Source organism: Pelophylax lessonae (assembly GCF_965119305.1).
Source record: "Pelophylax lessonae genome assembly, chromosome: 2".
Classification (NCBI taxonomy): Eukaryota; Metazoa; Chordata; class Amphibia; order Anura; family Ranidae; genus Pelophylax; species Pelophylax lessonae.
The window spans coordinates 598,254,002-598,278,437 of NC_138769.1; positions in this window are offsets into that span (position 1 = coordinate 598,254,002).

Below are 24,436 nucleotides of genomic sequence, written 5' to 3' on the forward strand. Positions count from 1 at the left end.
GGACACAATTGACAACATGTTAAATGGCCCCTTTGAATGTCCCTTTGCCACAATCTATGATCAGCTGTGTCCTAAGGAACAAATTAAACTGCCTATAGAGTCCTGTGTCTAATCCTGCTCCAAAGAAACAACTAGAAAAGTAAGACATATTTTTAATTATTTTTAGGCATGCATGTGAATAGGAACACAAAACAAATATATATTGGGGGTTTCTCAAATTTGATTGGAGTGGAAATATGCTTAAAGGGAAATTAAAGGCTCACTTTAGATAAATAAATAAAAAAAACATGCTATACTTACCTGCTCTGTAAGAACAGCTCTAATCCTCCTCTTCTTGGTTCCCCTGTCGGCGCTCCTGACCCCTTGCCTTTGCCGAGTGCCCCATAGCAAGCAGCAGATAGAAGAAGTACATAAAAATGATAGAGACTATGATTTATAGACTACACTTATGTGAATGCACATATAGAAACAATTAATATTTAGAATAACTTACACTTTAAAAGAGAAATTTGGGAATGAAAAATAATAAACATTTATACACCTAGATGGCTACAGCATCGATCCCATGTTGCAGATGGCCCCCCTCGGTTCTACACTCAGAGTTCTCAGGTCTGCTCTGAGCATAGTGTGGGGGTTGTCAGTCACTGCCCTGTTCTCTGCCCCTCCAGTGCTCAATGGAGTGCTGGACTGTGGAGTGGCAGGAGTGGCTGGATCAAGCTGTCAGTGACTCGCTGAGAGGCTGGGCCAGCTGCCAGTCAGGCCCCTGGGTAGATCCCGATATTTTTGTCAGGATCCCTGCAGGGTCTGGACTGGCTTTGTGACTTCAGCTGACATTGGGCTTTAGCCAGAACTAAGTTCACTCCTGTGACCCACAGGAAAAGTATGGTGAAAAGAGCTTTGGTCATACTTCTCCTTTAATTCTTGTTAAGAATTAATCCTCACTCTTGCACAAAAAAGGTTAGAGGCAGTTTGCCAATAGAGGAGACTGCCAAGCAGCCTGCATGTAGTCAAACTTATTTTTATTATTATTATTTTCGTAGTGGGTTCCCTTGTAAAGGATACAGGTTAAGAAGGGGGCATAAGTGAGACATATGCCCCCATCTTATGGTACAGATAAAAGAGGAGGGAAATTTGGGACTTTGAATGAAGCACACGGCTATGAGGTGATGAAAAGATCAATATATAACATCATGTTTATTAATACATATACATATATTGAGTCGTAACAAAATAAAGGGAATAAATAGTATTGTTCATTAATAACACATGGTATATGTATATACATACATATTGCCGCACCACCGTGGTGTTAGTTGGAGACCTAGACCTCTCTAAATAATATGAAAAAAATTAAATAAAAAATACATTGATGGATTATGACTGTAAAAGGAAGTAATTAATCAGATGGCAGTAATGGCGTAGCATCGAAAGGGGCTCTACGCGTTTCATGGGTTCTTTCAACTCATCAGGAGCCGATGCTCCTGAATAAAGTGCATATATATGTATTCTGATGTTTAATACAAAGAGAGAGAGGGGATGGAAGAGGATAGAGTGGGGGGAGAATCCCCCCTGGTTACTCACAGGTCAGCTACAGGTTCCAAATGGGCTTCTGGAAGCTGAAGACATGATGGGGGACGCATCTCCGGGAGCTGTGCCAGTGGCTAGCGGCATTAAGACAACACAAACAATAGTGAATTGACTACCATGGTAGTGGGGTCTCCATTGGAAATCAAAAGTGATGCAATGTGTGTCTCAAAGGACAGTCTGTGGAGAGTAATAAAATATATGTCAATGTAAATAGTGTACATCTGATGATATAGTGAGGACTAAAGCCCAGCACCATGGTGATAGTAAGAGTGAACCCCGGGTGGGGAGTCAAAGTAGATAATAAGATGTAAAATGGAAACAAGTAGCTCGCACCAAAGAAGTGAGTGATAAAAAAAAGCACCAAGAAGGACCAGTGAAAACAAAACAGCCAGAACAATAAAGTGATACCTGAATCCTAGGTGAGAGAGCATGATCCAAACAGGTGTGTGATATAACAGAGCAAGAAACTGGAAGTGAGCGCTCAACCTGGAAATTATATTTGAAGTGCGGTCACGCCGCTAAACCACTCCCTAACACCGCGCTGGCAAACTCAGCAAGGAGGGGGGGGGGGGGCCACGTCTGCGTCTGAGCGGCCATTTACTTGTAAAGGATACAAGCCTCGTTGTTGTATGTTTGATAGACGTTTTAAAAGTGTGGAAAAACATTTCCCACTAGACTTGCATGCTTTCTATTTATTTATTATCGAGGTACAAAATGTTCTTGATACTTTTCAGCATTGACAACAAGTAGTTTCCTTTTGGTATTGAAAGGTATGAACCCTCTTTTGATACTGGTGCACAATCTTTGTTAATGCTGTTTTTTCAAATACTGTCATCTATCTGTGCATATACAGTATATTGGTTGAGGTAATTCCCCCTCCTCCCTGATTTGCACTTTTCTGCAGATTTATCTTTTAAATAGAAATGGAAATAAAGGAGATGGTCTTTTCGTGGTTACTGGTTGGTGAGTGCCATAATGTAATTTATATTTTCCTGTTCTAAAAGGCTTGCTATACCAAAAGAACCTAAACAAAAAGTTATATACCAAGCATGTATGTTACATCTGATATGAAATTTACATGAAACAGCACACTACCAGTCCTTAAAGAACTTTTCCTAATATGCATCCTTATTTTGTTTCCATGGACATTGCACATAAGTATGCAACTCTTTTTGTATGTTAGATGTATTTTTATCTTCTGTCTGTTTATCTGTAAAGTCTGCATCGACTTTATGGTTGGGTGCACATCGAATATTTTTGGTCGTGCAATGATTTTTCACAATGGGAGCATGTAGCTAGATGCGGCGTGCCAACTAACAGTATTTTAATACTGAAGCTACACAGACTTAACCAGGCATAATAAACAATCATAATAATTTTCAGAGTTAATAGTTTTGACAAAATATACAGTATCTCACAAAAGTGAGTTCCCCCCGTTACATTTTTGTAAATATTTTATTATATCTTTTCATGTGACAACACTGAAGAAATGACACTTTAAAGCTACAATATAATGTAGTGCAGAGGCGGCTCTAGGCTTTGTGAGGCCTTAGGCAAAATTTAGACATGAGGCCCCACCGAATCGAGAGAGAGAGAGAGAGAGAAGACCCCTCACATCAGAGTACTCACTGGGAGGCAGGAGAGACAAGGGAGGGACTGGATAAATGGATGGATCAGGCTCAATCTTTCCTCTTCTGGCTGCTGGGCTTCAAACTTCCCATTCAAGCATCCCCTGGTGGGCAAGCACAGGAGGAGAGGGCAGGAGGAGGAGGATCAGAAGGAACTGTCAGCGCTGGCTTTGCTGAGCGGCTGTATCTTGCTGTAAACAGGGCTGGTGCTAGACTATTTTGCGCCCTAGGTAAGACCAGCTAATTGCGCCCCCCCCCAAAAAAAAATATATATATATATATATAAATAAATTCACTAATACTAGCACCAGAACTCCTGCATAACATTAAACTGATGGCCTGTAGGGTCTTTTCGTGTGTGCACCCATGAAACAGCAAAAAACTTTAGTACCCTATATTTTTTCATAGGCAACACTCAATAAGCCCCTACAGGACATCAGGTCAGTGTTATGCAGTAGTTCTGATACTAGAAATATTGCTGTCAGTCTGGCGTGTGTGGTGATGCATAACATGTGCAGGGCAATCACATGCATTTTTTTTTGTGTGTATGTCTTGGGGGGGCTCTAAAATGTTTTGCTTTTATATGTGTCTCTTTAAATGTTTAAAAGTTTTTTTTTTTTTTTTTTTTTTATACATAACTTTTATTGCCATTAGATAGAGGACCAATAGCCCCCTATGTGGTTGCATATAGGTGATAGGTACTCTTGATTAGAGAGAGCCTGGTGGACAGGAGAGGGAGGGTGCAGCCAGGTGGAGGGGGAATGCAGCCAGGTGGAAAAGAGGGGATGCAGCCAGGTGGACAGGAGAGGGCAGAGCCAGGTGGACAGGAAAGGAGGGGTGCAGCCATGTGGGGGCTGGACAGAGCCAGGTGAACAGAAGAGGGGGGGTGCAGCCATGTGGGGGCTGGACATAGCCAGGTGAACAGGAGAGGGGGGGTGCAGCCAGGTGGGGGCTGGACAGAGCCAGGTGAACAGGAGAGGGGGGGTGCAGCCAGGTGGGGGCTGAACAGAGCAAGGTGGGCAAGAGAGGGGGGGAGATGTAGCCAGGTGGACAGGAGAGGGGGGAGGGTACAGCCAGGTGGGGGAGGACAGAGCCAGGTGGACAGGAGAGAGTGGGTGCAGCCAGGTGGGGGGGGGGGGGGCAGAGCCAGGTGGACAGGAGAGGGAGGGTGCATCCAGGTGGGGGGGGGGGTGCAGCCAGGTGGACAGGAGATGGGGTGCAGCTAGGTGGTGGGGGAGGACAGAGCCAGGTGGACAGGAGAGGGTGGGGGGTTGCAGCTACAGAAGGTGGAGGGGGGGAATGCAGCCAGGTGGACAGGAGAGGAGTGTGCAGCCAGGTGGGGGGGCAGAGCCAGGTGACAGGGGAGGGTACAGCCAGGTGGGGGGGGGAGGATAGAGCCAGGTGGAAAGGAGAGGGTGGGGTGCAGCCATGTGGGGGGGGGGACAGAGCCAGGTGAACAGGAGAGGGTGGGGTGCAGCCAGGTGGACAGGAGAGGGAGGATGCAGCCAGGTGGAGGGGGAATGCAGCCAGGTGGACAGGAGATGGGGTGCAGCCAGGTGGACAGGAGAGGGCAGAGCCAGGTGGATAGGAGAGGGGGGGTTACAGCTACAGAAGGTGGAGGAGTGTGCAGCCAGGTGGACAGGAGAGGGGGGGAGGGTACAGCCAGGTGGGGGGGGGGCAGAGCCAGGTGGACAGGAGAGGGAGGGTGCAGCCAGGTGGAGGGGGAATGGAGCCAGGTGGACAGGAGATGGGGTGCAGCCAGGTGGACAGGAGAGGGCAGAGCCAGGTGGATAGGAGAGGGGGGGGGTTGCAGCTACAGAAGGTGGAGGAGTGTGCAGCCAGGTGGACAGAAGAGGGGGGGAGGGTACAGCCAGGTGGGGGGGGGACAGAGCCAGGTGGACAGGAGAGGGAGGGTGCAGCCAGGTGGAGGGGGAATGCAGCCAGGTGGACAGGAGATGGGGGTTGCAGCCAGGTGGACAGGAGATGGGGGTTGCAGCCAGGTGGACAGGAGATGGGGGTTGCAGCCAGGTGGACAGGAGATGGGGGGTTGCAGCTACAGAAGGTGGAGGAGTGTGCAGCCAGGTGGGGGGGGGGGCAGAGCCAGGTGGACAGGAGAGGGGGGAGGGTACAGCCAGGTGGAGGGGGGAGGACAGAGCCAGGTGGACAGGAGAGGGAGGGTGCAGCCAGGTGGAGGGGGAATGCAGCCAGGTGGAAAAGAAAGGGGGGTTGCAGCCAGGTGCACAGGAGATGGGGTGAAGCCAGGTGGACAAGAGAGGGCAGAGCCAGATGGACAGAAGAGGGGGGGTGCAGCCAGGTGGAGGGTGGACAGGAGAGGGGGGGGGGAGTGCTGCCAGGTGGAGGGGGGATGCAGCCAGGTGGAAAAGAGAGGGGGGTTGCAGCCAGGTGGACAGGAGATGGGGTGCAGCCAGGTGGACAGGAGAGGGCAGAGCCAGGTGGATAGGAGAGGGGGGGTTGCAGCTACAGAAGGTGGAGGAGTGTGCAGTAAGGTGGGGGGGACAGAGCCAGGTGGACAGGAGAGGGGGGAGGGTACAGCCAGGTGGGGGGAGGACAGAGCCAGGTGGACAGGAGAGGGAGGGTGCAGCCAGGTGGACAGGAGAGGGAGGATGCAGCCAGGTGGAGGGGGAATGCAGCCAGGTGGACAGGAGATGGGGTGCAGCCAGGTGGACAGGAGAGGGCAGAGCCAGGTGGATAGGAGAGGGGGGGTTGCAGCTACAGAAGGTGGAGGAGTGTGCAGCCAGGTGGACAGGAGAGGGGGGAGGGTACAGCCAGGTGGGGGGGGGCAGAGCCAGGTGGACAGGAGAGGGAGGGTGCAGCCAGGTGGAGGGGGAATGGAGCCAGGTGGACAGGAGATGGGGTGCAGCCAGGTGGACAGGAGAGGGCAGAGCCAGGTGGATAGGAGAGGGGGGGGTTGCAGCTACAGAAGGTGGAGGAGTGTGCAGCCAGGTGGACAGAAGAGGGGGGGAGGGTACAGCCAGGTGGGGGGGGGGACAGAGCCAGGTGGACAGGAGAGGGAGGGTGCAGCCAGGTGGAGGGGGAATGCAGCCAGGTGGACAGGAGATGGGGGTTGCAGCCAGGTGGACAGGAGATGGGGGTTGCAGCCAGGTGGACAGGAGATGGGGGTTGCAGCCAGGTGGACAGGAGATGGGGGTTGCAGCCAGGTGGACAGGAGATGGGGGTTGCAGCCAGGTGGACAGGAGATGGGGGTTGCATCCAGGTGGACAGGAGATGGGGGGTTGCAGCTACAGAAGGTGGAGGAGTGTGCAGCCAGGTGGGGGGGGGGCAGAGCCAGGTGGACAGGAGAGGGGGGAGGGTACAGCCAGGTGGAGGGGGGAGGACAGAGCCAGGTGGACAGGAGAGGGAGGGTGCAGCCAGGTGGAGGGGGAATGCAGCCAGGTGGAAAAGAAAGGGGGGTTGCAGCCAGGTGCACAGGAGATGGGGTGAAGCCAGGTGGACAGGAGAGGGCAGAGCCAGATGGACAGAAGAGGGGGGGTGCAGCCAGGTGGAGGGTGGACAGGAGAGGGGGGGGAGTGCTGCCAGGTGGAGGGGGATGCAGCCAGGTGGAAAAGAGAGGGGGGTTGCAGCCAGGTGGACAGGAGATGGGGTGCAGCCAGGTGGACAGGAGAGGGCAGAGCCAGGTGGATAGGAGAGGGGGGGTTGCAGCTACAGAAGGTGGAGGAGTGTGCAGTAAGGTGGGGGGGACAGAGCCAGGTGGACAGGAGAGGGGGGAGGGTACAGCCAGGTGGGGGGAGGACAGAGCCAGGTGGACAGGAGAGGGAGGGTGCAGCCAGGTGGAGGGGGAATGCAGCCAGGTGGAAAAGAGAGGGGGTTGCAGCCAGGTGGACAGGAGATGGGGTGCAGCCAGGTGGACAGGAGAGGGCAGAGCCAGATGGACAGAAGAGGGGGGGTGCAGCCAGGTAGAGGGGGGATGCAGCCTGGGGGGGGGGGGCAGAGCCAGGTGGACAGGAGGATGCAGCCAGGTGGGGGGGGGCAGAGCGAGGTGGACAGGAAAGGGGGTGCAGCCAGGTGGGGGGGGGCAGAGCCAGGTGGACAGGAGGATGCAGCCAGGTGGGGGGGGGGGCAGAGCGAGGTGGACAGGAAAGGGGGGTGCAGCCAGGTGGGGGGGGGCAGAGCCAGGTGGACAGGAGGATGCAGCCAGGTTGGGGGGGGGGGATGGACACAGGGCCAGTGCAGGAGAGAGAGGGGAGAGGAGAGAGACTGGTAAGTCACAGTGCTCACTCACTTGGAATGGTCCTGGGTGGGGGATATTATTGAAGCTGCAGGCATGCTGGAGGTGGAGAGGACAGAACAGTGGGGAATTGATCCTCTCCACCTAGGACAGTTACACTTCCCAAACCATCACCTGAGCACAGTGACAGAGCAGAGAACAGAGGGGACGTGGAAGGAAAGAGGGGGAGGGGAGGAGCAGGTGAATGGAATTTCTGAGTCCCTTACCTTACATAGCAGGTAGAAGACAGAGGATGCAGCATGTCCGAGCAGAGGGCAGAAGCTGTCCAACTTTTCATTAACAGGCAGCTGATTGGTTGCTAGGACCGCCCATACTAACAAATCACAGGCTTTTTAACTTGAAAAGTTGGACAGCTCCCGCCTTCTGCTCGGACATTCGGTCTTCTACTTGCTGACTGTATAAGAATGAAATTGGCGGTGGGGGAAGGAGGACACACATAGGCAGTCTGCCAGATACCACAGCACTTGTCACCTGTGACCTGCACATCCCCCCCCCCCCCCCTCGTGTACCTGATCAGGGCGGGCCAGGCGCAGTCCTCTTGGAAGCAGCAGCACCTTCTCTCCTGCTGGGGGAGGGAGTTCTCTGTGTCATCTTATGCATGCAGTCCGTCTGGCAGCACAGCTGAAGTGCTCACTCCTCACCGCTGCATGCAGCCAGCAGGATGCCAGCGCGGCGCTCCGGGACCCCACGCTGTGCTGATGGCAGGGAGATCCTTGCTGCCAGGCTCAGAGGCGGCTCTTTAACTAGGCAAATTAGGCGGCTGCGAGGCCCCTGTGAGTGCGAGGCCTTAGGTGACCGCCTAATTTGCCTAATTAGAGAGCCGCCTCTGATGTAGTGAATGTACAGCTTGTATAACAGTGGAAATTTGCTGTCCGCTCAAAACACAGCCATTAATGTCTAAACAGCTGACAGCAAGAGTGAGTACACCCCTAAGTGAAAATGTCCAAATTAGGCCCAAAGTGTCAATATTTTGGGTGGCCACCATTATTCTCCAGCACTGCCTTAACCCTCTAGGGCAGTGGTTCTTAACCTGGGTTCGATCGAACCCCAGGGGTTCGGTGAGTCAGTCTCAGGGGTTCGGCGGAGGGGCAACAGAGGAATTGCTCCCCACGAGAAAATATTACTGATTGTGAGGCCAACCCCCCCCCCCCTGCTTGCTGTTTGAGTGGGCGGGATGGGGATGTACCTGACCACGGAGATCGCGCCCGCCTGGAAGAGGGAAGTGTGAGCAGCTGAGCAGAGGGAGCCAAGTGAATGTTCCTGGAGGTAGGCTCAGCTAGCTGTACATGGTGGATTCATTTACAAGCACCTCTATGCTAAGTCTGCTGAGTTACTGCAGCTTAGCATAGAGGTGCTGTTAGCTGACAAATGGAAATGCATGTCCTTTTCATTTAGCTCAATAAGCATTGTGAATGCCCCCTGGTGTGTGCCCTCCTGATACCCCATGTTATGCCCCCCCAACACCTCCCCCCCAGTGTGTCCTCCTGACACCCCATGGTATGCCCTCCCAACCCCTCCCCCCAGTGTGTGCCCCCCTGACACCCCATGGTATGCCCTCCCAACACCTCCCCCCAGTGTGTTCCCTCTTGACACCCCATGGTATGTCCTCCCAACCCCCCCAGTGTGTGCCCTCCTGATACCCCATGGTATGCCCTCCCAACACCTCCCCCCAGTGTGTGCCCTCCTGACACCCCATGGTATGCCCTCCCCCAGTGTGTGCCCTCCTGACACCCCATGGTATGCCCTCCCAACCCCCCCAAGTGTGTGCCCCCCTGACACCCCATGGTATGCCCTCCCAACCTCACCCCAGTGTGCCCTCCTGACACCCCATGGTATGCCCTCCCACCCCCACGCCCCCCAAGTGTGTGTCCTCCTGATACCCCATGGTATGCCTTCCCAACCCCCCCCCCCAGTGTGTACCCTCCCAACCACTGATGTGTGCCCTCCTGACACCCAGTGTGTGGCCTCCTGACTCTCCACTGGTGTGTGCCCTCACTACCCTCCCCCACAGTGTGTGTCCTCCTGACCCTCCCCCCAGTGTATGCCCTTCCAACCCCCTGGTGTGTGCCCTCATAACCCCCAGTGTGTGCCCTCCTGACCCTCCCCTGGTGTGTGCCCTCCCAGCCCCCTGGTGTGTGGCTTTACTGATCATTGTACACTGTCCTATCCACTCCTGTCCTCTGCCCTATTCTCTGTACACCGTCCTCCAGCCTACTGACCACTCTATCCTTCCCTACAATCAACTGACCCGTATACACTGCCCTACATGCTACTGGCCTCTGTACGCTGCCCTACAGCCTACTGGCCTCTGTACGCTGCCCTACAGCCTACTGACCTCTGTACGCTGCCCTACAGCCTACTGACCTCTGTACGCTGCCCTACAGCCTACTGACCTCTGTACGCTGCCCTACAGCCTACTGACCTCTGTACATTTTACTTTGTATGATACATTTAATTCAGTTCTATAAACAACACCTTATTTTCTGGCAGTGCCCCTCCCGAGACTAGACTCATAAAATCATATTTTATTTTTCCAATTAAGAAGGGTTCGGTGAATGCGCATATGAAGCTGGTGGGGTTCAGTACCTCGAACAAGGTTAAGAACCACTGCTCTAGGGGCATTGAGTTCACCAGAGGTTCACAGGTAGCCACTGGAGTCCTCATCCACTCCTTCATGATGAAATCACAGAGCTGGTGGATGTTAGTGGATTAGTGGATGTTAGATACCTTGCACTCCTCCTCCTTCCATTTGAGGATGCCCCATAGATGCTCAATAGGGTTTAGATCTGGAGACATGCTTGGCCAGTCCATCACCTTTACTCTCAGCTTCTTTAGCAAGGCAGTTGTCATCTTGGAGGTGTGTTTGCGTGTGTTTGTTGGGATACTGCCCTGCGACCCAGTCTCCGAAGGGAGGGGATCATGCTCTGCTTCGGTATGTCACAGTACATGTTGGCATTCATGGTTCCCTCAATGAACTGTGGCTCCCCAGTGGCGGCAGCACTCATGCAGCCCCAGACCATGAAACTCCCACCACCATGCTTGACTAAGCAAGACACACTTGTCTTTGTACTCCTCACCTGGTTGCTGCCACATACGCTTGACACCATCTGAACCAATTAAGTTTATCTTGGTCTCATCAGACCACAGGACATGGTTCCAGTAATCCACATCTTTAGTCTACTTGTCTTCAGCAAACTGTTTGTGGGATTTCTTGTGCATCATCTTTAAAAGAGGCTTTCTTCTGGGACAACAGCCATGCAGATCATGGGCGTCCGCAGAACTTTTTTCAGGGGGGGGCATCTTTTTAAGGTCACCCATGCTCCACCCCATTTCGCCCCCATAGATCCCCCTTTAGAGCAGGCCAGGCCAGGGTCCCCCATAGATCCCCTTTAGAGCAGGGTCCCCATAGATCCCCCTTTAGAGCAGAGCAGGTTCCCCCTAGATCCCTCTTTAGTCTTACCTTTTCACCTATATTCCCCCGTGCTACCAGGTTTTCCTGCACCGCCAGGTACTCCAGGCTCTTCCTGCAAAGAACATATATATATTTAGCCAATATGACCCCCTTTAGAGCAGGCCAGGGTCCCCATAGACCCCCTTTAGAGCAGGCCAGGCCAGGGTTCCTTATAGATCCCCTTTAGAGCAGGGTCCCCATAGATCCCTATTTAGAGGAGGCCAGGCCAGGGTTCCCCATAGATCCCCTTTAGAGCAGGTTCCCCATATATTCCCCCTCTTAGAGCACGCCAGGAAATTTCCAGGGGGGTGCCCCCCCTTGCGGATGCCCATGATGCAGATCGATTTGATGCAGTGTGTGGCGTATGGTCTGAGCACTGACAGGCTGACCCCCCACCCCTTCAACCCATGCAGCAATGCTGGCAGCAATCATACGTCTATTTCCCAAAGAAAACCTCTGGATATGACACTGAGCATGTGCACTCAATTTCTTCCGTTGACCATGGCGAGGCCTATTCTGAGTGGGACCAAACTGCTGTATGGTTTTGCCACCATGCTGCAGCTCAGTTTCAGGGTCTTGGCAATCATCTTATAGCCTAGGCCTTCTTTATGTAGAGCAACAATTCTTTTTTTCAGAGTTCTTTGCCATGAGGTGCCACGTTGAACTTCCAGTGACCAGTATGAGAGAGTGAGAGCGATAACACCAAATTTACCACACCTGCTTCCCATTCACACCTGTGACCTTGTAACACTAACGAGTCACATGACATCGCGGAGGGAAAATAGCTAATTGGGCCCAAATTGGACATTTTCACTTAGGGGTGTACTCACTTTTGTTGCCAGCGGTTTAGACATTAATGCCTGTGTGTTGAGTTATCTTGAGCGGACAGAAAATTTACACTGTTATACAAGCTGTACACTCACTACTTTACATTGTAGCAAAGTGTCATTTCTTCAGTGTTGTCACATGAAAAGATATAATAAAATATTTACAAAAATGTGGGAGGTGTACTCACTTTTGTGAGATAATGTATAATATTTGTAGAAAAGGTGGAACGATCCAATATTCCACATAATCTAACTTCCAGATGATCATCCATTTAACCAACATTCAGATGCACTATGTGTATGTGGCAATTTCCACTTCTATCTTTTAATTAAAATAAAGCTAAATTCTGATGTGTTTGGGTGACCTGTTGCCATAATATGCAACTATTCGCTGTATACTTGCACGTTTTGCAATTACTTCCCAGTGTTCCATCCTCCAGTAGTGACAGGTTCAGTCCACTCTGATCAATGCTGTCACCATCTCCCCTGCTTCTTCTTTCAGGTCTTGTGACATTCATCTTGGGCCATTGGATGGCCACTGATGAAGTAACTCTTGCATATGCACAAAAGCGTTACATTGACTCTAGCACCTGGCTAATTCTTGAAGTTGCTAGCAGAATGAGGGAAATACGATAATTTGCAGTTTTCTTCTGCCAAAAAAACTGTACCTGCTAACAATTTTAATGCTGGACTATAGTTCTGCTTAAACAGCCATGTTTGCTCATGCTGTATACACTTAAGGCCCGTACACACGTACCGATCGTCGGCATACAAACGTCGGTGGACGAAGGATCTGCCGATTGTACGCGTGTTAGTATGGTGCCTCCGACAGATGTCTGCGCACAATCCGCGGACAAAAGTCTTTCTTGCAAACATGAAAATATTTGTATGCCGACACCAGAACGGACGATTGTTCGCCTGTCAGTACACAATTCGGCCGACAGACCGCAGATTTGCAAGACTGGGCATGCTCAGAAAATAGAAAACACAGGGAAAGTTAACCATTACATGACATCACTTCTGCAGTCGGCGGACAAAATTCTTGTGCTGTCCTTGTGCTGTCTTTGCACTTTTCAGCAGACACCGACATCCCGGGGAGAAAAGAGGAACATTTGTAAGCCGACCATCGGTACGTGTGTACGGGGCTTTAGAGGTTGGTGCGTAGTCAAACTGTGCAATTTGAGGGTTCACGTAGACAGACAATTTTTGTCAAATGTCATCATTTCTATATGAATGCAATGCTGCTCAAATACATGCATTGAATGGAAAACGTGGTACTTGACAAGAAATGGCTGTTTTTGATCTGCTTTGACTGTGGTTCAAATGCATCTCAATAAGATTTGCTGAATCCAAAGAAATGCAAAGAGTGTCAGACTAAAGCCCCGTACACACGTAGCGATTGTCGGCCGTATATATGGCCGCCGAACGATTGGCCGATTGTCGGCTTGTTAGTATGATGCTTCTGACAACCGACAGCGACTTTTCGGCCGAACAGAATCTGTTGTGCAGGCATTAAAATTTTTGTTGGCCAACACCAGAACGGCCGATTGTTCTCCAGTCAGTACAGAATTCGGCCGACAAACAGCCGATTAGCAAGACTGGGCATGCTCAGAGAAGAAAAAACACACGGAAAGTTAACCATCACATGACAGCACTTCTGCAGTCGGCTGTTGTTGGCCGACAAAATTCATGTGCAGTCTTTTGCAGTTTTCAGCCGACAGGACAGCACCGGACAAAAGACGGCCGATCGTTCGGCCGACATTCGGTACGTGTGTACGGGGCTTTAGATTCTTAACTGTCATTTACACTGCTCCATTGACACAGACGGTCAAGTAAATTTGACAGGCGTTTTTAAGGCCTTGTTCACATGTGAAGGGCTGTGTTTTGCCCGTATGAGATTCACAAGAGTTCCTTCCATATGTGTGAAGGCAGTCCTGTTCTTGTAAATCGGAATGCAGCAGCTGAACAAACACAGCCGCTGCACCCGTATGGGCTTGGGTGCTTGCTGGCTCCCAAATGCAGACTGTGTGAGCTCACCAGGAGAAAAGGAATGGCAGATTTTTAATTTTGACATTTTGATAAAGACCCATCTGACAACATCCTACACTCACTGGCCACTTTATTAGGTACACCTTGCTAGTACCAGGTTGGACCCCCTTTTGCCTTCAGAACTGCTTTATTTCTTCAGGGCATAGATGCAACAAGGTTTTGGAAATGTTCCTCAAAGATTTCGGTCTATATTGACATGATAGCATCATGCAGTTGCTGCAGATTTGTCGGCTGCACATGATGCAAATCTCCCGTTCCACCGCATCCCAAAGGTGCTCTATTGGATTGAGATGTGGTGACTGTGCAAGCCATTGGAGTACAGTGAACTGATTGTTATGTTCAAGAAACCAGTTTGAGATGATTTCAGCTTTGTGACATGGTGCATTATCCCGCTGGAAGGAGCCATCAGAAGATGGGTACACTGTAGTCATAAAGGGATATACATGGTCAGCAACAATACTCAGAAGGGCCTTTAGTTCCACATTAGGCTATAGGATATTGTCAGATTAATATTTATATGACTGTAAAAATGAAAAGCTGCCATTTCTTTGCTGTTAAGTTCAGCATAGGTCTGAACTGGGATCTTAGCTCCATCACACAAGCATTGAGCAGAATGATCCGTTTCATGAAATGTTGCAATTCTCCCTCTCACACACTTGTATGAATGCACTAGGGCAATCCCAATTTAAACCTTCGCTGAGTTGAAGCAGAATTTATCAGCTCAGCCAGAGAAAAAGATGCTGTGATTTTTTAATTAAAAAAACTGCCATCTGATATCACCCATTGAGCCGTGTCTTATTTTACCAAAAAATAATTACCCCAAAATATATCCAGATTTTCTTTACTTACTGTTAACATGAGAGGATTTTAGTTATGCACTTTGCCTTTGCTAATGTCACAGCATGGTGAATATGAAATCCATTAGGGACACATAAATAATGAAATAAAAGATATATATTATAGATAGAGAAGAGAATGCATGAGCAGATTGAAACGCAAGGCCCCTCATTAAAGAGTTAAATTGGGCCATTGGTCTTGCTGTCACTGAACAGCACAATATCCGTGTGTTATTCGGGTTGCCTATCGATTCCATTCCTGGAGCTCTGGTACTTTGCTATGTTGTACATCAACATGTAGAGATTGTATACATTCATTCTAAATTTGCCCCAGAGCCCACAGCAGATTTGTATCTTCCCTGGTGCTTATCAAATAATCGTTAACTCTCCCTAATTTCCAGGGACATTCCTGTTTTTGTCATGATTGAAAATGTATGTACCTTGTTTTAAAATTAAATTGAAAATTCCCCTTTTTTCTGCGTGTTAGATGAATTCATATAATCTGTTAATGGGCTCTGGACTACAAATATTTATGGAAGAGAGATATTTAGAAAAGACCATAAGTATGGAAATATGATAAATTCTAAAAGCTGAATGTGGTTAAATGTAGGACGAGTGTGACGTATGTGACGGTATTCACCGTCACTGGAGGTGAGGAGCAGATAATTAATGGTTTGAATTGCTTCAGATTAGACAGCAATATTTGTCAGCAATATCTTCATATAGAAATATGAAGATTTAATTCTATTTTACACTGGGAGACTTAGACTGTTATAGACAATTGCCATGAAGTCTGACTCCTAGATAATGTATGTATTCCATGTCCCTGCATGCCAGACAGGCTTCCCTATTGTTTGTGTATTGAAATGGAATGTGTATTGTGTTAAAGTTTACCTGTTTCATTGTTAAATGTTAATGACCTCTCTTGTTCTGTCTGCCTTAAGATAAACTTATTATGGGATGTATAGGTGTATGTGGATTGGGGGGGGGGGGGAAGGGGGTTGTCCTACAGTGTATATCTTTGTGTACACTGTATGGGAGTGTAAAACTCTGTTTTCATTGGATTGTGAATGTCAGGGCCTGTTCTCAACAAGGTCCACCTGGGCGGTAACCTAGTGGGGGAAAACTGTATAAAAGTCTGTTTCTTGTCCAATAAAGAGTTATACTTCACCCTCAATCTAGAGTCCTGTCTCTCATTGGGGGAATCGGCTACAAGGGATTGCTATGTCCTTCATACTCCCTTGGGTAATCACTAAGCTCTTGTAAGAGCTTGTGTAAGAGCTTGTTCTGCTGCACTCTCTGGGGAAGGAGAGGTTTACCCATGGGAACCTGAAGCCTTGTCGTAGGTCCAGGGTGGGTAGGAGACGGCGAGACCCTAACCAAGCTGCGGCGGTTCGTGGGGTCTGAAGTGGTTACGGTGTCTGGTGGAGTGCTTGGAGCCCTTGGGAAACACTAGGAGCATCCGTCAACGGAGGTACCCAGTCGAGGTGCCAGTTGATCCGTTACAACTAGTATTCAGTAAATGTCATATACCCTCAGCAGTAACCACCTAAGATTTGAACCATGTATGAGCAGGCTGAATGTACCAAATTGATCGATACAACCAGCCTGTGGGATTTTACATGCAATTATCGCTAGCTGCTGGTATAGCCACTAGCAAAAATCACTGCCTTCTCCCGGTGGGGACGGCTTCAGGCAAAGGTTTAAGATAAGGTAAAAGTTAACAAGTCAGTAAATATTGATTTTGTAGCACTACCCCTGCAGGAGCTGCTTGAATCTTGGTGCTTGAGCCTCCTGCAGATTGATCCACAGCCAGTCACAGGGTGTTTTCACACAGCCAGGTACACAAACTCTTCCGCTCATTATCTCCATTGACCAGTCTAGGGGATTTGTTCTTATGTTTTATTTGGAGAACTTGGATAGGTGAAGGGAATTAGTAGGATAATCCAAATTAACTATTCACAGGTGAGGACAACTTTCTCAATAGAACTCTGTAGCAGATTATCAGTAGGACCATACAGCAGGTGTACGGAATGAACAAGTCCCTTTGTAGCTGAAGGAACTCAGTGAACTTTGCCTCTTCAAGACACTAGCCAATGTCCCCTTTAGCTTGCACCCAGCAACTGACTTCTAGAACCCGGAGGGGGATCTAACAGCACAAGTCCCAGGAATCCCCTGTGGGGGTCTGTACTCACAAGGCTCCTGAAGCGCCAATGGCTGCCTTCCTCAGTAGTACCATACAGAATCTGTGGACACCCTCCCTCAGTCAGCTCTCACAAGAACTATGGGTTGCAGCTTCAAAATTTCAGGCCCTCAAGTGGACCACCTGAGGCCGCATGGCAGCCTGCCCGGAGGAAGGGCAGCAGCCCCCTCCCCTACTCGACCCCTGCTTCTAGAGGAAGACTCAAAGCCCATGTGCTCTTCATACATAAATACAGTTACCCAGCATGCCTTGGGGCACATCCCCTTCTGATTGGCCAGGGCTGTATAGACACTCTTGCTCTCATCTGCAAGTTTTCCTTCCACTGTCCAGTACATCCCATAGCTATCAGACCGGTGTGAAACTTTCAAGACAGCATGAGCAGCACCAAAACACACTGAGCATACTTTACCAATCAATCACAACTCTCTGTTAAGCAGACAGTACATAAATTTGTCTGGCTGCCTCCCTGTTAAGCAGAGAAACCAAAAATTTTATACACTCACTCTATCAACTACCTAGGAGGGCGCTAAAGTTTATTAAAGCTTGGCTTACACCTACAGGTGCAACCAAGAGCAGAATTCTGTCAATGGGCTGCCCTATGGGCAAGAAACATGGTAAAGAACTCCCTTTTTTTCCCAAAAACATGCCCGTTTGCAGATATGTGGGGGTGCCATCAATAATTAATGGCATCGTGGCACATCTGCTAAAGGGAAATGCATTTCTGTGCATGTTGGGAAAGCCCCACAGTTGTGCTTTCCCAAAACACATACATGTGAACTTAGCCTTAGTGTGATTCTAGTCCTCTTCAGGGTTGTAAGAATTTCAGCAAACTTTACTGTAGACTGTTACCTACCCTGTTCTAAAGGAATGGAAGTCTTACTATGACCACATGTAAAGTGGGAGGGTTCACTACCACCACCTGAGAAATCTCAGTGTTCTATACCTATGAAGGCAGCATGCTTTTAGTTTGAAGGATGCTTTGAAAGTGTCTTGGCAGTAGTAAAACTACATTTGCAGGGGCTTTGTATAATTTGACTTATGCAGATTTAGGGAAAAGCAGTGAACCAATCATGAAAGGAAATGTGTGTGTTTTTTGGAGGAAGCATGGGGGCATTCTATACACACACTGTGCCTTTTATCCACTGTTGCAAGGGAGCAACTGGATTTTTGGTATGTTTTAGGCTGCAGGTCAAATTGTGAAGGTTAATTACTATAATGAGAAAATGTTTTGTGGCTTACACAGGTTGTATAACTTTAAGTAAAAGAATCTTTTAACCACTTAAGCCCCTGAGGATTTGGCTGCTCAAAGACCAGGCCCTATTTTGCAATTCAGCACTGCGTGACTTTAACAGACAATTGCGCGGTCGTGCGCCGCTGCACCTAAACTAAATTAATGTCCTTTTTTCCCCACAAACAGAGCTTTCTTTTGGGGGTATTTGATCACCTGTGCGATTTTTATTTTTTGCGCTATAATCAAAAAAGGGCGACAATTTTGAAAAAATAACAATATTTTTCACATTTTTTATAAGAAATTCCCCCCAAAAAAATTTTAAAAATCCATGCCACAGCCGAGCCTCATTCATGCCTCATCCGTGCCTCATTAGTGCCACATCTGTACCACATCCATGCCTTATCCGTGCCTATCCATGCCACCTCGTGCTCATCCGTGGCTCATCCATGCCACCTCCATGCTCATCTATGCCACATCCGTGCTCATACATGCCATGTCAGTGCTCATCCATGCCATATCCATGCCACGTCAGTGCTCAGCCGTCCCACATCTATGCCACATCAGTGCTCATCCATGCCACGTCAGTACTCATCCATGCCACGTCAGTGCTCATCCATGCCACATCCATGCCACGTCTGTGCTCACCCGTGCCTGATCTATGCCATGTCAGTGCTCATCCGTGCCACATCCATGCCACATCAGTGCTCATTCGTGCCACATCCATGCCATGTGAGTGCTCATCCATGCCACATCAGTAGTCATCCTTGCCACGTCAGTGCTCATCCATGCCACATCCTTGCCACGTCAGTGTTCATCCATGCCCCGTCAGTGCTTATCCATGCCACGTCAGTGCTCATCCTTGCCACATCCATGCCACGTCAGTGCTCCTCCATGCCACATCCATGCCACGTCAGCGGTCATCCGTGCCTCATCTATGCCATGTCAGTGCTCATCTGTACCACATCCATGCCACATCAGTGCTTATCCGTGCCACATCAGTGCTCATCCATGCCACATCCATGCCATGTCAGTGCTTATTCATGCCACATCAATGGCACATCAGTGCTCATCTGTGACACTTCAGTGCCACTTCAGTGCTTATCAGTGCCTTACAGTGCCTCACAAAATTGTAATGGGTAGTCAGGAAATTACGGTGCTCCCTGCATGTTGGGCCTCTGTATGTGGCTACGCTGTGTAAAAGTCTCACATATGTGTCATCGCCATACTCCGGAGGAGTAGTAGAATGTATTTTGGGGTGTAATTTTTGCTGTGTACATGCTATGGGTTAGAAAAATCTTATAAATGGACAACTTTGTGTAAAAAAAAAATGCATTTTCATTTTCTTTCCACATTTTACAAAAATTACATGTTCAAAAGAAGAATTATGCCCCCTAGATTATGGGTTGGAGTGTTTGCTTTCCAAAATAGGGTCATTTTGTGGGTGTTTCCATTGTCTTGGTGCTCCAGGGCCTTCAAAAGTGTGATAGGTTGTCAGGAAATTATATATGCAATTTTTGCTCCTAGAATGCCTCGAGGTGCTACTTGGATGTTGTGCCTCTGTATGTGGCAAGGCTGTGTAAAAGTCTCACATATGTGGTATTGCCATACTCAGGAGGAGTAGCAGAATGTATTTTGGGATGTAGTTGCAAATATGCCTATACAGTGTGTGAGAAATAACTCGGTAATATGACCATTTTGTGAAAAATTAACAAAAAATCTTCATTTTGCAAAGAATTGGGGAAAAAAATTACAACTTCAAAAAACGAATCATGCCTCTTACTAAATACCTTGGAATTTCTGCTTTCCAAAAAGGGGTCATTTGGGGGGTATTTGTACATTCCTGGCTTGTTAGGGTCTCAAGAAATGAGATACGCCGTCAGTACATCAGGTGTGATCAATTTCCAGTGATTGGCACCATAGCTTGAAGACGCTATAACTTTCACAAGGACCACATAATTTATACTTATTTGGGTTATTTTTACCAAAGATATGTAGCAGTATAAATTTTGGCCAAAATTTATGAAGAAAAATTAATTAATTTGCAAAATTTTAAAACCGAAAGGAAGAAAAATGCATTTTATTTACAAAATTTTCAGTCTTTTTTCATTTATAGCGCAAAAAAAATAAAAAACCCAATGATGATTAAATACCACCAAAATAAATCTCTGTGTGGAAAAAAGGATGAAAATTTCATATGGGTACAGTGTTGCATGACTGAGTAATTGTCATTCAAAATGTGAGAGCATTGAAAGCTGAAAATTGGTCTGGTTAGGAAGGGGGTTTAAGTGCCCAGTGGGTAAGTGGTTAAACATTACCCTACCATCCTTTTAAATGGTGTATTAAGCGTTGAACAGAAACCTGTTTGACTACAAACCACGAGTCATTTTCAAATTTTAATTAATTCATTTCTCTTGTCAAATATGCTAAGTATGAGCTGATATATTTGCTAAGTATATATCCTGTTGGGTGCAGCCATAAACCTAACATATATTACTACTTGCGAAATAAATAAGCACAGTTGGCCAGATAACCCACCTACAGTGCCTTGCGAAAGTATTCGGCCCCCTTGAACTTTGCAACCTTTTGCCACATTTAAGGGCTTCAAACATAAAGATATAAAACTGTAACTTTTTGTGAAGAATCAACAACAAGTAGGACACAATCATGAAGTGGAACGAAATTTATTGGATATTTCAAACTTTTTTAACAAATAAAAAACTGAAAAATTGGGCGTGCAAAATTATTCAGCCCCCTTAAGTTAATACTTTGTAGCGCCACCTTTTGCTGCGATTACAGCGGTAAATCGCTTGGGGTATGTCTCTATCAGTTTTGCACATCGAGAGACTGAAATTTTTGCCCATTCCTCCTTGCAAAACAGCTCAAGCTCAGTGAGGTTGGATGGAGAGCGTTTGTGAACAGCAGTTTTCAGTTCTTTCCACAGATTCTCGATTGGATTCAGGTCTGGACTTTGACTTGGCCATTCTAACACCTAGATATGTTTATTTGTGAACCATTCCATTGTAGATTTTGCTTTATGTTTTGCATCATTGTCTTGTTGGAAGACAAATCTCTGTCCCAGTCTCAGGTCTTTTGCAGAGTCCATCAGGTTTTCTTCCAGAATGGTCCTGTATTTGGCTCCATCCATCTTCCCATCAATTTTAACCATCTTCCTTGTCCCTGCTGAAGAAAAGCAGGCCCAAACCATGCTGCCACCACCATGTTTGACAGTGGGGATGGTGTGTTCAGTGTGATGAGCTGTGTTGCTTTTACGCCAAACATAACGTTTTGCATTGTTGCCAAAAAGTTCGATTTTGGTTTCATCTGACCAGAGCACCTTCTTCCACATGTTTGGTGTGTCTCCCAGATGGCTTGTGGCAAACTTTAAACAACACTTTTTATGGATATCTTTAAGAAATGTCTTTCTTCTTGCCACTCTTCCATAAAGGCCAGATTTGTGCAGTATACGACTGATTGTTGTCCTATGGACAGAGTCTCCCACCTCAGCTGTAGATCTCTGCAGTTCATCCAGAGTTATCATGGGCCTCTTGGCTGCATCTCTGATCAGTCTTCTCCTTGTATGAGCTGAAAGTTTAGAGGGACGGCCACGTCTTTGTAGATTTGCAGTAGTCTGATATTCCTTCCATTTCAATATTATCGCTTGCACAGTGCTCCTTGGGATGTTTAAAGCTTGGGAAATCTTTTTGTATCCAAATCCTGCTTTAAACTTCTCCACAACAGTATCTTGGACCTGCCTGGTGTGTTCCTTGTTCTTCATGATGCTCTCTGCGCATTAAACGGACCTCTGAGACTATCACAGTGCAGGTGCATTTATACGGAGACTTGATTACACACAGGTGGATTCTATTTATCATCATTAGTCATTTAGGTCAACATTGGATCGTTCAGAGATTCTCACTGAACTTCTGGAGAGAGTTTGCTGCACTGAAAGTAAAGGGGCTGAATAATTTTGCACGCCCAATTTTTCAGTTTTTTATTTGTTAACAAAGTTTGAAATATCCAATACATTTCGTTCCACTTCATGATTGTGTCCCACATGTTGTTGATTCTTCACAAAAAATTACAGTTTTATATCTTTATGTTTGAAGCCTGAAATGTGGCAAAAGGTAGCAAAGTTCAAGGGGGCCGAATACTTTCGCAAGGCACGGTAATATACCAACTCTAGTAGTGTAAAGACCTCCACAAGATGTTATTGAATTTTTAGGAAGGTGCTACCTGAAAAGCAAGTAACTGATCTAATATTTGTTTTACTTATTTGTTATTACATAAAGTGCCATGTTCTTAAAGTGCCCTTTTCACTTAAAAGAAGCTGCAGACATATATGCAGGATAGGAACCATGAGATGCCTGCACACTCCTACAGCAGCTTTTAGTGCACCTCAGGAACCAGATTGCCAGGCGGTTCTGATTCCCTCCCAGCCTCATGCACTCCTTTTGGCCCATCATTATGACAGGCTGCCTCAATGGCCAATATGTTAAGGAGGTAGAGGGGTGAGCAAGCTTTGGTACTTCCAGAAAATGATGAAGCTTTACCCAATCAGAACATATTGGCATTCAGCAGCCAGATACATATTGGCATTTGGCAGCCAGGGATGAAAAGTAGGGAAGCTTTCTTCCAATGATTAAACATTTAATGCATTTTGGAATGTTTTCTATGCTATATAAAGAAACACCACCTTAGAATATGTATGTGTATTGATTTATTTTATTTTTTTTTTATTCCTGACTGGATTCCTACTTTAATTATTTTTTTTTTTTTTAATTTGTAAACTATTAATATTGCCTAGACTGCCACACTACTCACTCATGCATTCTGATCTCATCTCCATTACATCTCCTGTGCTAAATAGGTTTCCTTGTTTTGGGAGAGGGTTTAGCACGGGTAGTTTCATGACACATAAATATATTAATGTGATGAATGAGTGATCTCCCTGTATGCTTCTCTCCATGCATTTACTATGATCATTTGTGGGATTGGTGCAGGGAGATCACTTCATTCATTATATTAACATATGTATGTGTCCTCTTTACAAGCTGCCGTGAAGTGAATAGAGCGTTCTTACTGCTTGGCTGCACATTGCACTGTGTTTGTAGCCTGGCCATGGACACACATGGTCTGTATATAATGTAGTATTTCTCATTCATTGATTCTTAGAGTAAACCTGTCAGTACAATAAAGGTATTGAACACACTGCATCACCGCAATGCTTGCATACCTTTTGATGTCTTCTTTAGTTTGATGAGTTGGGCCGAACACCCCCCCCCCCCCCCCCCGGTTTGGTTCATGCCAGAACTATCGACATCGCAAAAGTTCAAACAGGGTACTGCCCTGGGGGACATGTATCAAGATTGTTTTTGAAGGAGCATTTGAAGGAGCAGTGATTTTAATAATGATTAAAGTGAAATTAAAATCCCATTTAAATTAGTGATCAACCGATATCGTTTTTTAATGCCAATACCGATACCGATATTTTGGTCATCGGATATCGGTATCGGCCGATATCTGGCGATATTTTCGGACATGTAAAAAAACATTTTTTTTTATTTATTTTTTTTTGCTAAAGGTACTCTTGTGGAGGGATCTGGGGGTCTAAAAGATCCCAAACCCCTCCTCGGCACCGAAAAGCATTCAAAGCGCCAAGTTTGGCTGTTTTAAATGCTGTCAGTTTTTTACTTTGGCGCTGAGTACCCGGGAGTGATATCATCACTTCCGGGTTTTCTACATGGAGACGCAGTACACCGAGTCTTCTCTTCGGCAGCGGCAGCGGTGGAGGTAGGATGCCTGGGTCTCCCGGTGGGACAGGAGACCCGGGCGAGCCACGGAAGGCGGCAGGAGGGGGGGGACATCCCCTCCCGCTCCTTGTAATGACAGCTGAGCGGCTTCTTAGCCGCATCGGTTGTCATTACAAGTCAGCCGACCGTCGGCTATGGACACCGGTAGCTAGCTGCAGGCATCAACCCGGTACAAGCACTTTCCCTAAATATCGGCAATATCGGTAAATCCAAAGGCCGATTCCGATATATCAGGGTAAGTGCATATCGGCCCCTGATATATCAGTGTTGCCAATAATCTGTCGATCCCTACTTTAAATATAGTGCCTGGGGGGGTCCCCTTAGTCTGACCGTAAAGTGGCCCAGCTATGCAGTGTATAAAACCCGCTGCAGCAAAATTGACATATATATATAAAAAAAAAATTACATTTAAATAGATTTTTTTGGCTGCAAGCTTTCTAACCATTGCAGACAATACAAAAATGTGGAAAAAAATGGCGTGGTATCCCCCCCAATGCATACCATACTTTGTCTAATCAGGACTCTGACAGTGCCCTGATTGGGCAAA